This window comes from Peromyscus maniculatus, chromosome 23 (assembly GCF_049852395.1).
Source record: "Peromyscus maniculatus bairdii isolate BWxNUB_F1_BW_parent chromosome 23, HU_Pman_BW_mat_3.1, whole genome shotgun sequence".
Classification (NCBI taxonomy): domain Eukaryota; kingdom Metazoa; phylum Chordata; class Mammalia; order Rodentia; family Cricetidae; genus Peromyscus; species Peromyscus maniculatus.
In genome coordinates, this window is record NC_134874.1 from 8,391,146 (window position 1) to 8,407,692 (window position 16,547).

The 16,547-nt window shown below is 47.5% G+C and overlaps 1 long non-coding RNA gene across 4 annotated transcripts; it reads left to right on the forward strand.

The window, feature by feature from the left end:
* Nucleotides 1–3,441: 3,441 nt before the first annotated feature.
* LOC121825422 (uncharacterized) lies at nucleotides 3,442–16,254 on the forward strand. Of its 4 annotated transcripts, none has more exons than XR_006067691.2 (3): nucleotides 3,442–3,543; nucleotides 4,770–5,003; nucleotides 14,897–15,136. It is a non-coding gene; the product is annotated as an uncharacterized LOC121825422 (long non-coding RNA). The 4 variants fall into 4 exon arrangements; XR_013047521.1 differs by lacking the exon at nucleotides 3,442–3,543 and adding an exon at nucleotides 15,825–16,254 and having other exon boundaries at nucleotides 3,671–5,003; nucleotides 14,897–15,101; XR_013047523.1 differs by lacking the exon at nucleotides 3,442–3,543 and adding an exon at nucleotides 3,671–4,588 and having other exon boundaries at nucleotides 14,897–15,129.
* Nucleotides 16,255–16,547: the final 293 nt, after the last annotated feature.

Here is a 16,547-nt window from a genome sequence, read left to right on the forward strand (position 1 = left end):
CCGCGGGGCCCGCCCTGGTTTTGCTGTGACAGATGCTATGAGAGAATGTCCTGCTCACAGGTTAGAAAATGAGCAGCCACGGCCCCGGGAGACCAATTTCTCTTCCAAACTGCTCAGGGACGGCTGGGCTTAGCCTTCCGAGTCTCCCTGCACCTTTTCTTTCTATGCATGGCTGACAGCCTGACCCTTCTACCTTCATTTTTTTCATTTTCAATGTTTTTTTTCTTTTAAAAATAGAGGTCTAATGCCTGCTATCAGCAGCATAGATCTGAAGGACACAGATGTGCAGATTTTATGTCTGATCACACACAACCACGCCATGGATCATGTGCAGGAACATCCCTTAGCCCCTGGCAGACTCTCATTATGCCTCTCAATCACAGTCACCCCAAGGATACTGGGGTGTCTATAGCCTCCCCCCTCACCAAGGATTATTTTTGTCCATTCAGAGCTTCCTGTAAACAGAATCACACAGAATAGACCATTATGACTCTGTAGTCTCCATATCATGTCAGGAAGGTCCCTTCATGTTATTGTGGATAGTGGCAGTCTACCCTCTTCCTGGCTGTGTAGTAGTCCGTTGTATGAATTTAATACAAATTTTTTTATATGGTTTACAGTTGGTGGGTGGTCTGAGGCCATTATAAATCACCATGATTTTCTTGCATGTGTTTTTAATAGCTAAAGTCTTTATTTCCATCATCCTTTCTTGCATTGTTTCGATATGTGTTTGTGCTGTTGTTCTGGTTCCTGGCTCTTCCCACTTAAATTCTGCGTAGCCGTAGCCGGGAGTGTGACACTGTGTGACTCAGCCACTTAAGACTCCGAAGCTCCCTTTTGTATTAGGTGAACCCCCTCCCCCCAAGGTCTCCAACTCCCGCCTTTCGCAGTCCCGTGTGGTCTCGCTTCTGCTGGCCACTGGCATTTATGAAACTTGGTTTTGAACCATCCTCTATGTGACATTTCGGCTGCCCCAGCCTTCCCTCGGTCCCCTGAATGTGCCAACGCTGCTCCTCATGTGGCCCTCGGTACCAGCCGCTCCATCTCTCTAGGACTCCCCTCCCTAAACTCTCATCTACACTCTTATCTCCTTTTTAGGGAGATTGACCCTGACCACCCTACCAGGCAGTGCCCCGCCGCAGGCAGTGTCCCCAGACTCTGGTGCTTGCCTCACCAACCCACAGCCTTGTCCCTGGTACCCAGGTAAAAGGGAGCAGAGGAAGGGAGAGAACAAGTCACTAGCCTCATTTTTGAATGCACCTAAGATCACAAGCGCGGTTAGAATAAAAATCTCCTTTTGGGTTCCATCCAGATTTGTCTTCTGCCACCAGAAGTGTGGGAAATACACACAAGGCCATTTGGGAAACCTTCAAGCAGCCCCAAAGGGAAGGCGAGCCAGGAGCCACCTGCTCTTTGCTGAGTGTCAAATGGGTCCTGATGGTGCAGCCATTTTTCCAGGCTCACGCGGAGGGAAGACACTTGCCGCTACGTCCTCGGTGATATTCCAAGTTGCACATACACGTTCTGCCCCTGCCAGACTTTCCCCTTATAACCAATGCTGTCTCCCCGTGAAGCTGGGCACGGCACCTTCCCGGGTGCTTCCCTGCACAGGTGTGGGCTGGGAGCATCTCCCCGCTACCATATGGGGGTCAGGGTGCTGTAATCCATCATCGAGTTCTTCGCTCCCTGTGCATGCTGAGCTGCTGCCAGAGATAAGCGAGCAGGTGCTGTGGTGGGGAGACAGTGTCTCTCTAGCTAATATGCTGCCACCACTGAAGACAGCACCCTGTCCCTTCTTTGCTGTCTCTGTCTCTACATGCCTAGCCCCTCACACAGTAGGGTTCTCCAGAAGCCAGCATCTCCCGTCTGTTTAAGATGAAAGGTAGTACTAGCCCCTTCCACACATCGAGCCAACAGTTGCCACCACGCCGTGACTTTGAAGAGCAAGCAGCCACTGAGCCACCACCCCAGCGGGTACTACGAAGTATAAACGAGTCAGTGTAGCGCAGCTATGTTCAGCGTAGTGTCTGGTATGGGTCAAGCACTCAGTGTGTGCTTTTCCATCCTGTCATGACTATTTATTCCTTGGAAGGCGTGTCCAGATTAGCTTTGACACTGGGTGGCTCCAAAGGGAACGTGCCAGATGGAGTAGCCAGATTTATTCATTGTTGTTCAAAGTATGGCCTGTGCAGCAGCAGACACACACACACACACACACATGCGCACGCACACACGCACACACACATGCATGCACACACACATATGCACACACACACACTCACACACACACACCCGGTGGCAATGAGGTCAGTGACGGTGCAGGCCATCTTGGATCTCCCATGTCTGTGCCGTTACAGTCTTTCCTTCCTTTCCCCATTTCCTTCTCTTCTTTTAAGCAAAAACATGACACATTGATTTAGAAAAGAAAAAGTAGCAGTTCATGGTTTGGAAAAGACACATTCAAGTTGTGGCCAGGTCTAACAAGATAAAACATTTCATGCCCCACCCATCAGGCCCAGCTCTCAGGCCCAGCTCTCAGCCCCACCCCTCAGCCCCACCCCTCAGCCCCAGCTCTCAGCCCTACCCCCTCAAACCCCACCCATCAGCCCCAGCTCTCAGCCCCAACCCCTCAGCCACACCCCTCAGCCTCAGCCCCTCAGCCCTACCCCCTCAAACCCCACCCATCAGCCCCACCCCTCAGCTTCATCCACTCAGCCACACCCCTCAGCCCCACTCCTCAGCTCCTCTGTGTGTCCATCTCCATCTCATTCCCAGTGACATTTATGTTTTCTAAGCCACAGGATCTTCTGTGGATCTATCTGACGGAAGCTAGGCACCTCTTCTCCAATGTGTGTTCCAACAATATTCATGGAGAATGCCTGGCTTATTGATTGTTCTCCAAGAAATACACAGGATCCAGGCTGGGGAACCTCTGTATGGTCTCCCTACATGGGGGTAGGCGGCTGGGGAAGCCCAGAACAGGGAGGCTGCTTGCCCAGGGTTATGAATGAGAACCAAGGGCTCAAGTGTCCACATCTCGGATCAGACTTTCCCCTTTTCATCGCGTGTTGATGAATGAGTGCTGTGTAATTACTTGATACAATGAACAATTAACTCAGACCTTCTCCTCCAGACTTCCCATTCATCAAACCTTCAGGGCTGGCAGCTCCTTCAGACGCTCAAATGCCAGTGGTTCCGCGAGAACAGCATCCTTCCTTGTAGCTCAGCTTTTCCCTGATGGTTATAAATGGCAGAGATTAGAGTAGGGACCTGCTGGATGGTCCACCAGCATCCTCCACCTAACCAAGAAGGCCCATCCTTTCCCAGAGACTGTCAGGAGAGCATTCAGAACAGGCCATTCATTCTAGCCATTGTGACTTCCCGTGTTCAGAACTCTTGGGCCTGGGAGATGCAGCCAGAGTATTCTACAATTATGCCTCACTACGGTTTGGTTCTGGAATGTTCCCGAAAGCTCATGCACTGAATGTTTGGTATGCAGGGCAGTGGTATTCAGAGACAGGACTGAGAAGGATCAACACACCGGTGAGGTGTTCAGAGACGGGATGAGTTGGAGGGAATGGATAACAGGGATGTGCCTTCAAAGGGTATACTCTGTCCCTGGAGGAAGAGAGGAAGAAAAGGAGAGACAGAGGGAGGGAGGGATGGAGAGAGGGAGGGAGAAGGAAAGGTTGAAATGATGAGAGGGTATAACTCAGAGTTTGTTCCATCTCCCATAAGTTGAACGTTAAGGACTTTGTTTCAAGTGTGGGCATCTAAGGGTGAGGGAACCCACAAGTCCTTTCTGATGCTCTGTCTGGCTCCTTCAAGTGCCAAGGGGACCAAATGTCAGTGGTGGTTGTGAGACACACAACTGTGAAGTTTCCTCAGAGAGAGGATGTAGTGAATTAGGATTCTGTTAAGGTGCAGAATCTATCACTTGTCTGTCTATCTATCTATATCATCTATCTAACTATATCTATCTATCAATTAATCATTGATCTATCTAGCCTATTTGTCTATCAGTCAGTCACTGATCTCTGTAATCTATTTGACTATTAATCATATATCTATAATATATCTACCATCTGTTTGTCTATCAATCATCTATCTATACCTATCATTGCTATATCTTTTTGTTTATTATCCATTTATTATTGATCATCTATCAATCAATCATCTATCACCAATATGTCATCTATCTATACATCATCTGTTCATCCATCCATCATCTATCAATCACTTCTCTTTCCCTCCTTCCTTCCCTCCCTTCCTCCCTTCCTCCCTCTCTCTCCCTTTTTCTCTGAAGGAACTCAAGGAAGGAACCCAGATCATGCAGTAAAATTGCTGCTGACTCATTCCCAGGCCTATGCTTGCCTACCTTTCCTCTAGCACCCAGATGCCCCATGCCTAAGAATAGTCACACCCATAGGGGGCAGGTTCCAGGGTGGGAGACTTGGCAACAGAGGATGTGCTGATGAGTTCTCCAGGTGAGGACCACAGATGGGTGGGGCAGCTCATTTGCATTAAGATCTTCCCACCAGAGCACAGGACTGGCGTGTGCATGATCCCTCTGGAGGCAGGCAGGCAGGTGGGTAGGATGAGGGACCTGGGGGAGAGTAGACCCCTAGTGTACATAAGCAGCAAATTGTGTCCTATCTTAAGAGCTGGGGACATTCCTTCCGCATCAGGCCAAACAGACGTCAAACATACCATATCAAACTGGGTTCAAAAATATATCTTTTAAAAACTATTACTATTTGTTTATTTAGCATGGGGAGGTCAGAGGACACCTTAATGGGGTCAGTCTTCTTCCATTACACACCGGGAATCGAACCGAGGACATCAGGCTTGGCAGCAAGCGCCTTTACCTTATGAGCCTTCTCACCAGCTCCAAGAGACTCTTCTTTGAGCTTTCTTGGGACCAAGACTGTGCTACACCAACGTGCTAGTGAAAGTGTCATCCATACAGGTGACAGCAACATACTCTCCGTGGTCCCCAGTGAGTAAGTAACCCGGAGTTCGCGTTCAGAAGTTCTTATAGCAATTTGACATTGCCGTCACATCCAGATGGATTTTTTTTTGTGTTTGCTTTACAAAAGCAGACATATGGGTAGATAGGAGAGAAAAGGGTTTTTTTGGGGGGGAGGGGTCATTCCTAAAAGGCTGAAAAGCGCGGTGCAGGATTGCTAAGTGGTTCCTCTCGTTTGCGCAGTTTCTTCCTAATCCATTTTCCCTGGTGATCGTTCTAAAATGCGAGTCAGGTGCTCACGCGCCTCTGCCTGCCGCCCTCTGAGGACTCTTCCTCGAGCTTCTGAATATGAACTCAGGTCATGTTTTACACCCCCTGGTCCAGCTCGCCTCCCTAACCTCCCCCTGTCTCCCTCCTCCAGCCTGTTTGGGTTTCTGACCGCTCTGCCTTTTATAGAGCTTTGATAATGAATCTCAGCCGTCAACTTGTTTGGGCTGAAGAGCGTAGACGATCAGGAGAGCAGAGCTTTGAGGGGTGTCTGTGAGGGTGTTTCCAGGCCGGATGGACGGGTGGGCAGCACCCTCCCCTAGGCTGAGGATTTGTGTGGGATAAAATTGAGGAAGGAGAAAGACAATGCACAGGGACACCTCCTCTCCTTCCCTCCCCACCCCCTCACCAGGATGTGAGCCACAACTTACAAACCCCCCTGAAGTCATAAGCAAAACAAGTCTGTGTGTGTGTGTGTGTGTGTGTGTGTGTGTGTGTGTGTGTGTGTGTGTACATGCTTGCCTGGTCACCTGTGTGTGGAAGCCAGGGGATGCCTGGTTTTTTTGTTGTTGTTGTTTGTTTTTTGTTTTGTTTGTTTATTTTTTTAAAGACAGGGGTTCTCTGTGTAGCTTTGCACCTTTCCTGGAACTCACTTGGTAGCCCAGGCTGGCCTCAAACTCACAAAGCCTGGCTCTGCCTCCTGAGTGCTGAGATTAAAGGCGTGCGTCACAATGGCCTGATGTCTGTTTTTTCATTTGTTTTTTCAGACAGAGTTTCTCTTCGTAACAGCCCTGGCTGTCCTGGAACTAGTTCTGTAGACCAGGCTGGCCTTGAACTCCCAGAGATCTGCCTGCCTCTGCCTCCTGAGTGCTGAGATTAAAGGCGTGTGCCACCACTGCCCAGCTGACACCTGGGGTTTTGTCACTCAGGCTCTGTCTACCTTGTTTTTATTTTTATTTTTTTTAAAGACAGGGTCTTTTGCTGACCTGGAGTCTGATAAGTAGGCTACCTGTCTGGGATCCACAAAGCATGCACCAACATATCTAGCTTGTATTTCTTCTTTAGTGCGGTTCTGTGGGTTAAACTCATTCCTCACGCTGGCAAGGCAGGTCCCTTACTGACCAACCCCTCTCCTCAGACTCACAAAAGAAACGTCTCCTCCCTTACGTTGGTCTGTCCGGTAGTGGTCATGTATGTAAAACCATGACACAAGATCCTCACACACAGCATACTCTCCTTAGGCTGGGGCCGCTGCCTGGTGGGCTGGCCCCTGTGTGGTGCAGTGACTCCTGTCCTGACATGGAGTGATGGCTCCTGAATCACTTCCCTCAGTGGCCAGTACAAGCCTTGCTTCTTCTCTTGATAACATCTCACACACACTCAACCACCCCATGGGTCAGTGTGTTCATCTTCTCCACGGGTGTGCAGACTCCGAGAGGGCAGAGATCTTGTCTATGTCTACCCCACAGGCCCAGCCAGCTCTAGGTCCCTGGGAAATCTTTGTTGAATAAAGGAATAATGAATGCAACACCCAGACGTCCTGGACCAGGCATTTGACATTGACATTTGACATTGTTCGGTGTCTGTTTTGGAAGCCGGGACCTCATGCAGTAAGGGAGCCTCAGGCTGCCTTCTGCTCTGAGCCTGGCAGCCTGTCCCAAGCTCCTGCTGAGAAATCACTTTATAGGCACAGCAGGACAGGGAAGGACAGAGTGAATAATAGGAGTTGGGCACCATGTTGTGGACACGGGCCCCTGCTGACTTGGTAACAACAGGCATACCGATGTGGCCCAACTGTAGTCTGGACTCTTGGCATGCTTGCAAACAGGCCTCGGGTCATTTTTCCCATGTGCCAGGGCATGTGAGAAAGGCCAGGGATGGACAGAGAAGGGGCTGGCGGTGTCTTACTCCTCCCAAAGCAGCTCGCAGCTCTGACTGGAGACAGCCTCAGCCTGTGGTGCCGATGCCCAGTATGTGTTAAGGCCTGAGAACACTTCATCTAGCCATTTTTCATATACAGGCTAAACATTTCCTGTCTGAAATTCTTGATTAGGGGCTGGAGAGATGGCTCAGCAGTTAAGGGAATGTTTGGCTCTCGCAGAGGGCTGGGGTTGGGACCACGGCTCACAATTGCCAGTAACTCCAGCTCTAGGGGATCTGACCCTTTTCTGGACTCCACAAGGTCCTGTACTCACACACACCCATGCACAGACACAGTCAAACACATAATAAAATAAAATCGAATGGTCTTAAAATATGAAGTGTGGGCTGGAGAGACGGCTGAGCCATTAAAGGCTAGGCTTATAACCAAAAATATAAAAAAAAAGAAATGCTTGATGAGGCCAGAAGTGTTTCAGACTTGGGATCATTTTAGATTTTAGAATATTTACATATTGTTAATAAGGTGTCTTGGGGGGAGTAGATCTGAATATGAAATTCGCTTTTATTCTAAATGCACCTTATTTGAATGACATGAAAGCAAAATTAATTGTACGTGGTGTCTGTAATGATTTTGAAATAAAATTTCATGGTCTCATATTTTCCACTCATAGCGTCACGTTGGCTCTGATTTTTACATTTCATATTTTGGATGCTCAGGTTATAGGCATGCAGCCTAGCCTAGAGGGCATACAGCAATAGCGTGTCAACTACGACCTTAGTTTAGGTTTTATATTGTAGCATGCTCTAGAATTGCAAAAGTCAGTCTGGGCTTTAGGCAGGAACTGCCCCAGGAGGCTCTGAGTGGCCCCACCATGTAGGGTTAGGTGTGGCAATCCACGGCAGCCACTTAGTGTCACCTAAGCAGCAATGACTGGTTTGGTAAGAATAGTCAAGAAAACTCAGATAGGCAGTCTCTAATTTCTGCATGCATGCGTGCGTGCGTGCATGCATGCATGCGTGTGCATGTTCATGAGTATGTGCACACATGTGGTTGTGTGAGTCAACATTTGGTGTTTCCCCCTATCACTCACCACCTTATTTTTTTGAGGCAGGGTCTCTCACTGCCGGCCAGTGAGTCCCAGGGATCCTCCTGTCTCTGTCTCCCCTGTCCTGAGATTGCAGGGACATACAAGCACATGCCACCAGGCCCAGTCCTTAGGTGAGTGTTGGAAATCCAACTCAGGACAGCAATATACTTATCAGCTGAGCTGTCTCCCCAGCCCCTCCAGTTTCTAAGAACTACATATTCAGAGAGCTGTGTCTGCCCAGGTATGTAAACTTCTGCAAGCCCAGATAGGTCAGGGTGGGGATAAAGAGGGCAAATGAGGTGTGGGGGGTACAAACCGCAGTGATAGGCTCCTTCTCAGAACAGGTCTGTGGTGATAGGCTCCTTCTCAGTACAGGTCTGCAGTAATAGGCTCCTTCTCAGAGCAGGTCTTCAGTGATAGGCTCCTTCTCAGTACAGGTCTGCAGTGATAGGCTCCTTCTCAGAGCAGGTCTGCAGTGATAGGCTCCTTCTCAGAACAGGTCTGCATCTGTAGACACCTGCGTGTGAGCATCCCTTTCAGTTTTGTGCCCCTGGATACCTCACTCATCTCAGCCTAGACCAGACTCTCACATGGGAAATGACGCAATTTCTGCTGACAATGCCAGCCAAGGTGATTTAGACCAGCCCTTCCACTAGACATGGCCAGTGGAATGTACGTACATCTCCACCTTACAACCTTTTAGGATTCCAGAGAGCCCCTAAGGAAAATTCACCGAAACCTTGGATGCCAGAGGCCCAGAGAGTTGACACCAACATCTGTAAAGCCTGATTATAATGGAGAGCTAAGAAGTCAGGGTCATTTCAAGGCCCTTTCCAGGGCAAGAGCAGAGGGAGGCACTCAGGGTTGGCCAAGGGGAGGAGGCCTGTGCACTCTCCTGACTTTTGGTTTGGATCCTAAAAGGCCAAATTCTAGAAGGAAGGGTGATGTGGGAGGAGCCAAGCTCTAGCAGAGACCACAGCTCATCACTGACCTGCTCAAACGCCTGAACTTGGTTCAGATGACTCCCGGTTGTTCATTCCATCAGCAACTTGAAAGAAGCCACTATACAGGCCTCGGATGACTTCTACAAGGAAAGTTTGCTAATGTGAGTCTAAGGTGTGCATGTAAGGATTTATTTAGTTTTTAATTTCGTGTGTGTGTGAGCACACATGCACATCTGTGTCTGTGTATGCGCATGTGAATGCAGTACCTACAGGGGCCAGAAGGGGGCACCAAGGTCTCTGGAGCTGGAGTTACAGGCACCTGTGAGCCACTTGATAAAGGTGCTGGGGGACAAACTCTTGTTCTCTGCAAGAGCAGAAGACGTTTTTTTAACTAAAGATCCATTTTTCCAACCCCGGTCTGGTGTGCTTTTCACTGTCCCTGCCGCCTTGACAGAAATAAAAGACAAAAGTGGGATGTTGAGTAGAGAACTAGAAACAACCAAAGAAGCAACCGGGGAATTTCAGACATGAGGGGAAAAAAATGGCTTCAGTTGAGAATTCAGCAGATGGCTGAGCAACAGATTAGACGAGTCTGAAGAGAGACTTAGTGAATTGGAAGATGGGTCAGGAGGAAATTCTCCAAATCAAGAAGAGAATGTTGCCCGGTGGGACAGAGGACATACCAACAAACACAACGAGAAGGCATAACCTGGGTCCCAAGAGGAGAAGAGAAAGAGAATGTGGTAGGAGTAAGTGCTGAAAACTCCGACAAAAACCATCAAGCTGTAGACATAAATAAAACATTATGCAAGCCCCGAGCAGGGCAAGAAATCTATACCTGGGAACATTATAGGAAACCAAAACAGAGAGAGAAATCCCTCCTTGTGTGGCCTCTGAGTAGACATTGCCCCCATATTCACCCTGCAGAAGGGTTAACAATAACCTGTTTCCATAGAACTTTGCTCTTCAGGCTTTGACTGTGTGGTGGTTTGAAAGAAAATGGCCCCTGAAGGGAGTGGCACTATTAGGAGGTGTGGCCTTGTTGGAGGAAGTGTGTCACTGTGGAGGCGGGCTCTGAGATCTCATATATGCTCAAGCTGCAGTCAGTGTCTCAGACCACTTCCTGTTGCCTGTGCAAGATGTAGGACTCTCAGCTACCTCTCCAGCACCATGACTGCCTACATATTGCCATGTCACACCATGATGATATACGACTAAACCACGGAAACTGTAAACCACCACAATTAAATGTTTTCTTTGTAAGAGTTGTCATGGTCATGGTGTCTCCTCACAGCAATAGAAACCCTAATTTGTGGCATGAATCCCAATTGGTCTTTTAATAAAAAAAAACCAGAGCCACACATCAGGGTGAAAGCTGAAAGATCAGAGAAGCATAGCAAGCCACAGCCACCACCTCTTACAAACTCCTCAGCCTGAAAGACAGAGTTCCTATCTCCTCCTACTTTCTATTTCTTTCTCTGCCAAGCCATATCACTTCCTGTCTCACCTTCCTAGTGCTGGGATTAAAAGTGTGTGATCTCAAGTGCTGGTATTAAGGTGTGTGCCACCACTGCCTGGCTCTGTTTCTCTTTTAAACTGGGATAATCTCATGCAGCCCAATGTGGCCTTGAACTCACAGAAATCCAGATGGATCTCTACCTCTGCCTCCCGAGTGCTAGGATTAAAGATGTGTGCCATCATTGCCTGGCCTCTATGTTTAATCTAGTGGTTTGTTCTGTCCTCTGATCTTCAGGCAAATTTTATTTGTTCAAAATATCCCCACACTGATTAAGAGAGACTGTGTCCCTGTATAATCTGAAAGGTGCAGGAGGATGGGGTGGGAGTTGAGCGTAGTAGGCTCTTCTGTATTTCACTTGGTCAGCCTCTAAGTATAACCAGAAGTTTTCCCATGTCCCGTAGCCGCTCAGTTCCAAGTAAACACATAGAGGCTTATGCTTGGCCTATGGCTCAGGCTTATCATTAACTAGCTCTTACAACTTAATTCAACCCATTTCTATTAATCTATGTTTTGCCACATGGCTTTGTGGTGTTAACTGTGTTCCATTACATCTTGCTCCCCTGGCAGCACTCAGCATCTCCCTGACTCTGCCTTTCTTCTCCCTGTATCTTTGCTTAGATTTCCTGCTTGGCTATAACCTGTCTTGCCATAGGCCAGAGCAGTTTCTTTATTAACCAATGTTAGCAACACATATTCATAGCATACAGAAAGACAACCCACATCATCTAGACCTTGAAGACAGGCTTCCCTTAAAATATGATGTTGCCAGCCTATTGGGTATCATCTTTGGACCCCAGTCACAGCCTGGAACCTTCATTCATTCATTCAACATACATTTATGAAGGGACAGGGTTTGGGTTTTGAATAGAGAGTCAACAAACCTCTCCTATAAAGTAGCATTTGAGCAAAAATCTGAAGGAAGTGACGGTGAGCCAGGCAGACATCTGGCATGTGCTTGTGGAATTTTCCTCTTACATTTTGTTCTAAGCAGAGTTTAATTAAATACTTCAGGTAAAATATGTGTTAAAAAGAGAGGCACTGTCTCTATGAATGTTGAGTTAAATGCTTTAAAATGACTCGAGAAAGATGAGTTTTGAAGAAATGTTGTCAAATTGGGGTGTTGGGTGGGGGAGGGTGAAAACTTGAGAAATTAATAAAGAAAATTCTCAAATTTGCAAGAGCACGGTGCTCAGGTGACTCCACGGGCATGTTTTAAAGGGCTCCACGCTGAGGAGACTGGAGCTGGCTGTCAGAAGTGTGGGAGTTTTAAAGACGTGAGGGAATCCCAGGAGGGTGTCTCAGCTCCAGAGAGGACCTTCTCCCTCCACCAGGAGGTTAGCCGGCAAATCCCATTGCTGTCTTCCTGTTTAAAAGAAACCCTGGAGGGATGAATAACACATTTTGAGTGTCTACTTTTTCTTGATTAGCCCACCATCGATGAGTTCTGATCCCCCGGCACAGGCCAACTTGTTGAGCATCCTTGAGATGAACACTGGTTTTTTGTTTTTGTTTTTGTTTTTTTCTCTAAAAATCAAATGTGTCCTGGGTGGCATTCAGCCTTCCTGCCAGAATCTATCCACTTTTTTTTTTTTTTTTTTTTTTTTTTTTTTTTTTTTTTTTTTTTTTTTTTTTTTTTTTTTTTTTTTTTGTCCTGGAATGCACTGCAGAGAACAGGCAGGAGACAGAGGAGTCTAAGAGAAAGAGGGTGCCTTTCTGTTCAGGAGATCTAGCCTCAAGGTCAGATGGTGTCTTACAGTGAAGTCGAGCAAGCATGTTACTGACAGAGCTATCGCCTAAGAACTTCCAATTGTGTTTGATGAGAGGATCTCAAGTAGCCCAGGCTGGCTTTTCATACTCACTCTGTAGCTGAGGCTAACTCTCGGTCCTCTTATATCCACTTCCCAAGGGATTGCAGGTGTGAGCCCGCTTGCCTGGCTTGGATGCTTGTCTACTCCTCATTCTTCAAATGTAGCTTTGCAGCGTTTCCTGTGATGATAATGGGTGATCCGTGAAAATGTTTCCACGCCGTGTAAATCTGGAAAAATGTGACACCGTAGTGGTGGTGATTGTGGGTAGTACTTTTGGCGGGAGAGGAGCGTTCATTCACCTAGTGGGCATTTCTTTCTTTATTTTTGTTTTTACATTTATTTATTTATTTGTTTGTGGGAGCGGGGGGGGGGGGGCATGCGTGTGTACACCTGCTATGGCACCCATGTGGTGGTCAGAGGACAACATGGCAGGAGTTGGTTCCCTCCTGTGTAGGCTCCAGAGATTTAACTCAAGTTACCAGGTTTGGTAAAGTCTGGACATCAGTGACAGTTTTCCCTTGATCCCATAGGATGCTCAGTTTTCAAGAGTCGCTCACTGTATGCCAGCTCAAATTTTTTTTTTTATTGGTTTTTCTAGACAGGGTTTCTCTGTGTAGCTTTGCACATTTCCTGGAACTCACTCTGTAGCCCAGGCGGGCCTTGAACTCACAGAGATCCACCTGCCTCTGCCTCCCGAGTGCTGGGATTAAAGGCATGTGCCACTACCGTCCGACTTGAAATCTTTATGAAGATAGCAATCTGAGTTCGAATCCCAGCACTTCCACTGACTTCCTGGAGGTTATTACAGTACCTGTGTGGCGCATTGCAAGGTATAAATGCAGTCAGTTGTGGACAGTCTACCAGCATGGTGGGGACATTCAGAATAACTCAATAAATCGCTGTTTGTGATGGTGGTTAAGCAAAGGGTAAGATGCATTTCCCTGGAGGGAGACACCACATTGGCAACATGACAAGATGTCCAGATTAGCAATGAATAATTGTTAATATAACTATATTCCATGGAACATCTTCAACACATTCACAAGTTATTCATGTTTCTCCTCATGACTAAAGGTTCTAGCCAAGATCTTGCATCTTTGTCTTGGAGACTCCTGGCAGTATCTGTACACATTTTTTGGCATCTCATACATAGAGACCTAGGATGGTGCTTAAACCCATTCTAGGCACAGAAAAGCCCCCATGACAACTACACAACCACATGTCAATGCTGAGATGATGAACCCCTACAGGAAACAATAAAAATCCAGGGGAAAGAGTGGGATGGGCAGAATTTTATGACTCCAGCATGGGTTCAATTTCATCACCCCCACCCCATAAGACACATCCAACACCTCAGCCCAGTATCTCAGCATGTGGGAGTGTTTGAAGATTGGAGACCCATTTGACATTGCTTCAGAGATGCATTGGTAACATTGTTCCTGATCCCAGGGGCTCAGATGTGTCCATTGTCTCCATCCTGTGGGCATCTACCACAAATCTATTGATATTCTCTCCTGTGGGTAGGCATTGCAGGTTACTGTTTTGGTTTGGTTTTGTCAAATTTGGTTATTGCCAACAATGCATTCGCATTCGTGAAGCCGGAAGTCTCCGGGTCTGCGCTGTGTAAGAACACTCTTGAGCTGCTTCACAGTTGGAGCTTGACAATCACAGATGGGAAAGAATGGAATCATTCTCATGGCTCTGTGGTCAACACTGCTTTCTTGTTTTTGTTTTTTGCTTTCTGTCCAAAATAGAAGATAAAATATTGGGGTGCATCACACAATATTGCCTCATAAAACTTTTGTTTCCATTATAGATGTGTGTGTGTGTGTCACACACGGCTGGAGAGATGGCTCAGAGGTTAAGAACACTGGCTGCTCTTCCGGAGGTCCTGAGTTCAAGTCTCAGCACCAACGTAGTGGCTCACAACCATCCGTAATGTGATCTGGTGCCCTCTTCTGGCCTGCAGGGACACATGCAGGCAGAATATTGTATACATAAAAAATAAATAAGTCTAAAAAAAAGACACACAAAAAAAAAGAAAGAAAGAAAAAGAAAAATACTGAGGAAACAATTCCCCACAGTCTAAATGTTCCATATGGTCAGGAGACCCACATTTGCCCTTTGGGGGCTGACAATAGATTCAGATTCTCAGGCCCCATCCTAGACCTGCTAGAGCAGAGACCCATATTCTCTTTGTGTGTGTTTGTTTGTGCTTCTTCCTTTGCTTGCTTGCAGGGCTGGAATGGAACCCAGGGTTTTGTGCAAGGCAAGCACTCCAGCCCTGCACCCCAGCATTTTCATCAGACCCCCAGACTCTCCACCTGCCCATTCAAGTCTAAAAAGCAAATCTCTAGAAACAGATCACTGAGGGGAATTGCTCACCACAGAAAACATCTATGTTTCTTTTGTTTTGCCAGGGATTATAACAATGCGATCCCAGCAGGAGACACCAAGGAGGCCCTCCAGAGATCTATATTCCATTTGTCAAAGGATGGCTACCCGGAAGCATCCTGCCAGCCGGCCATAATGAACTCACCTGTGACCCCTGCCACCGAGCAGTCACAGCAGGAGGATCTCAAGTGCAAGGCTAGCCTGGGATATCCTACAAGACCCTGTTGTTTGGTTTGTTGGTTTTAAAAAATATATATGTTAAGAGATTGGGGCTGTAGCTCACTTGGTAGAGTGGCTGCCCAGGTTCCTCCCCTACACCTCATAAACCAGATGTGGTGGCACACATCTGTGATCTCAGCACATCTGTGATCTCAGCACTCCTGAGGTAGAAGCAAGATGATTAGTTCAGGATCATCCTTGATTGCATAGCTCCAGGCCAACCTGGGCTACATGAGACCCTGAACACCCCCTCCCCCCCCCCCAAAAAAAAAGGTTTAAAAAAACATTCTGAGATAATTTGGGGGAATGAATTTTTTTTCCTAATCACGGGCCCTCTTTGCTGCTTTCTGTTACTCTGACATTTACCGACGTCTGTACGTCCGTCTGGCTCTCTCTGAGGAGCTCGGGAGGCCAGGGCTACGCTGCAAGTACAAGGCACGGAACAGCTATGATGGGGAACAGCTGGCCCAGGGGTAATGTCAGTCGTCCCAGGACCACAGGGTGCTTTCCGGGGGCCGAGGGCCTCGGCAGCCCTTCTCAGCTTCCTGGCTAGAGCAGCCAGACTCTCGGATGCAAGCTTTCATTTGATTTTTTTCCCAGCCAAGGCATTTCCAAGCACTGCTTCCCAGAAATCACGCTGTGTCCTGGGGCCTCTGCTCTCCACTCTGGCGCTTGCCTCCTTTGTCTGGGGTTTCTGTGCCTGACTGACTCACCTGTACCCACCTTCTTCTTCAGAGTCCCCACAACCAGAAGCCTCTGTGCTGACGGCCACTGCAGCTGAGTGACGTCATGAGCCGGCTGCTGTGCCGGGGACTCGCTCCTCACCTCAGATAGACGCCGTTGGTCACATTTAGGCATTGTGGTGGTTTGAAAAAAAATGCCCCCCAAAAGGGAATAGCCCTATTAGGAGGTGTGACCTTGTTGGAATAGGTATGGTCTTGTTGGTGGAAATATGTCACTGTGGAGGCAGGATTTGAAGTCTCATATATGTTCAAGATACTGCCCAATGTCTCAGACCACTTCCTACTGGCTGCAAGTCAAGATGTTGGACACTCAGCTACTTCTCCCACACCATGTCTACCTGCACGCCACCATGCCACACTGTGATGATAATGAACTAAACCTGTGAAAATGTAAGCCACCCCAATTAAATGTGTTTCCTTTATGACAGTTGCCGTGTCTTGGTAACCCTAAGGCAGGCATCATCATTCCGAGACACCATGTGTCACAGTTATAACACAGTGATAGGGTGGCTTTGGACATCACGTGGACCAGCCTGTGTGATGTGATGGGAAAACTCGGTTGGTTTCCCTGGTGAGGTGAGAAATAAAAACATAAATGCACTGTCTTTTCTATTAAAGGGTTATATGAAGCAAAACTCCATTAAAAACATTGTAAAGAAGTTGCTTAGTATAAATTCAAATTCCTCCAGGGTCAGCATTTCTTGAAATTAAAATG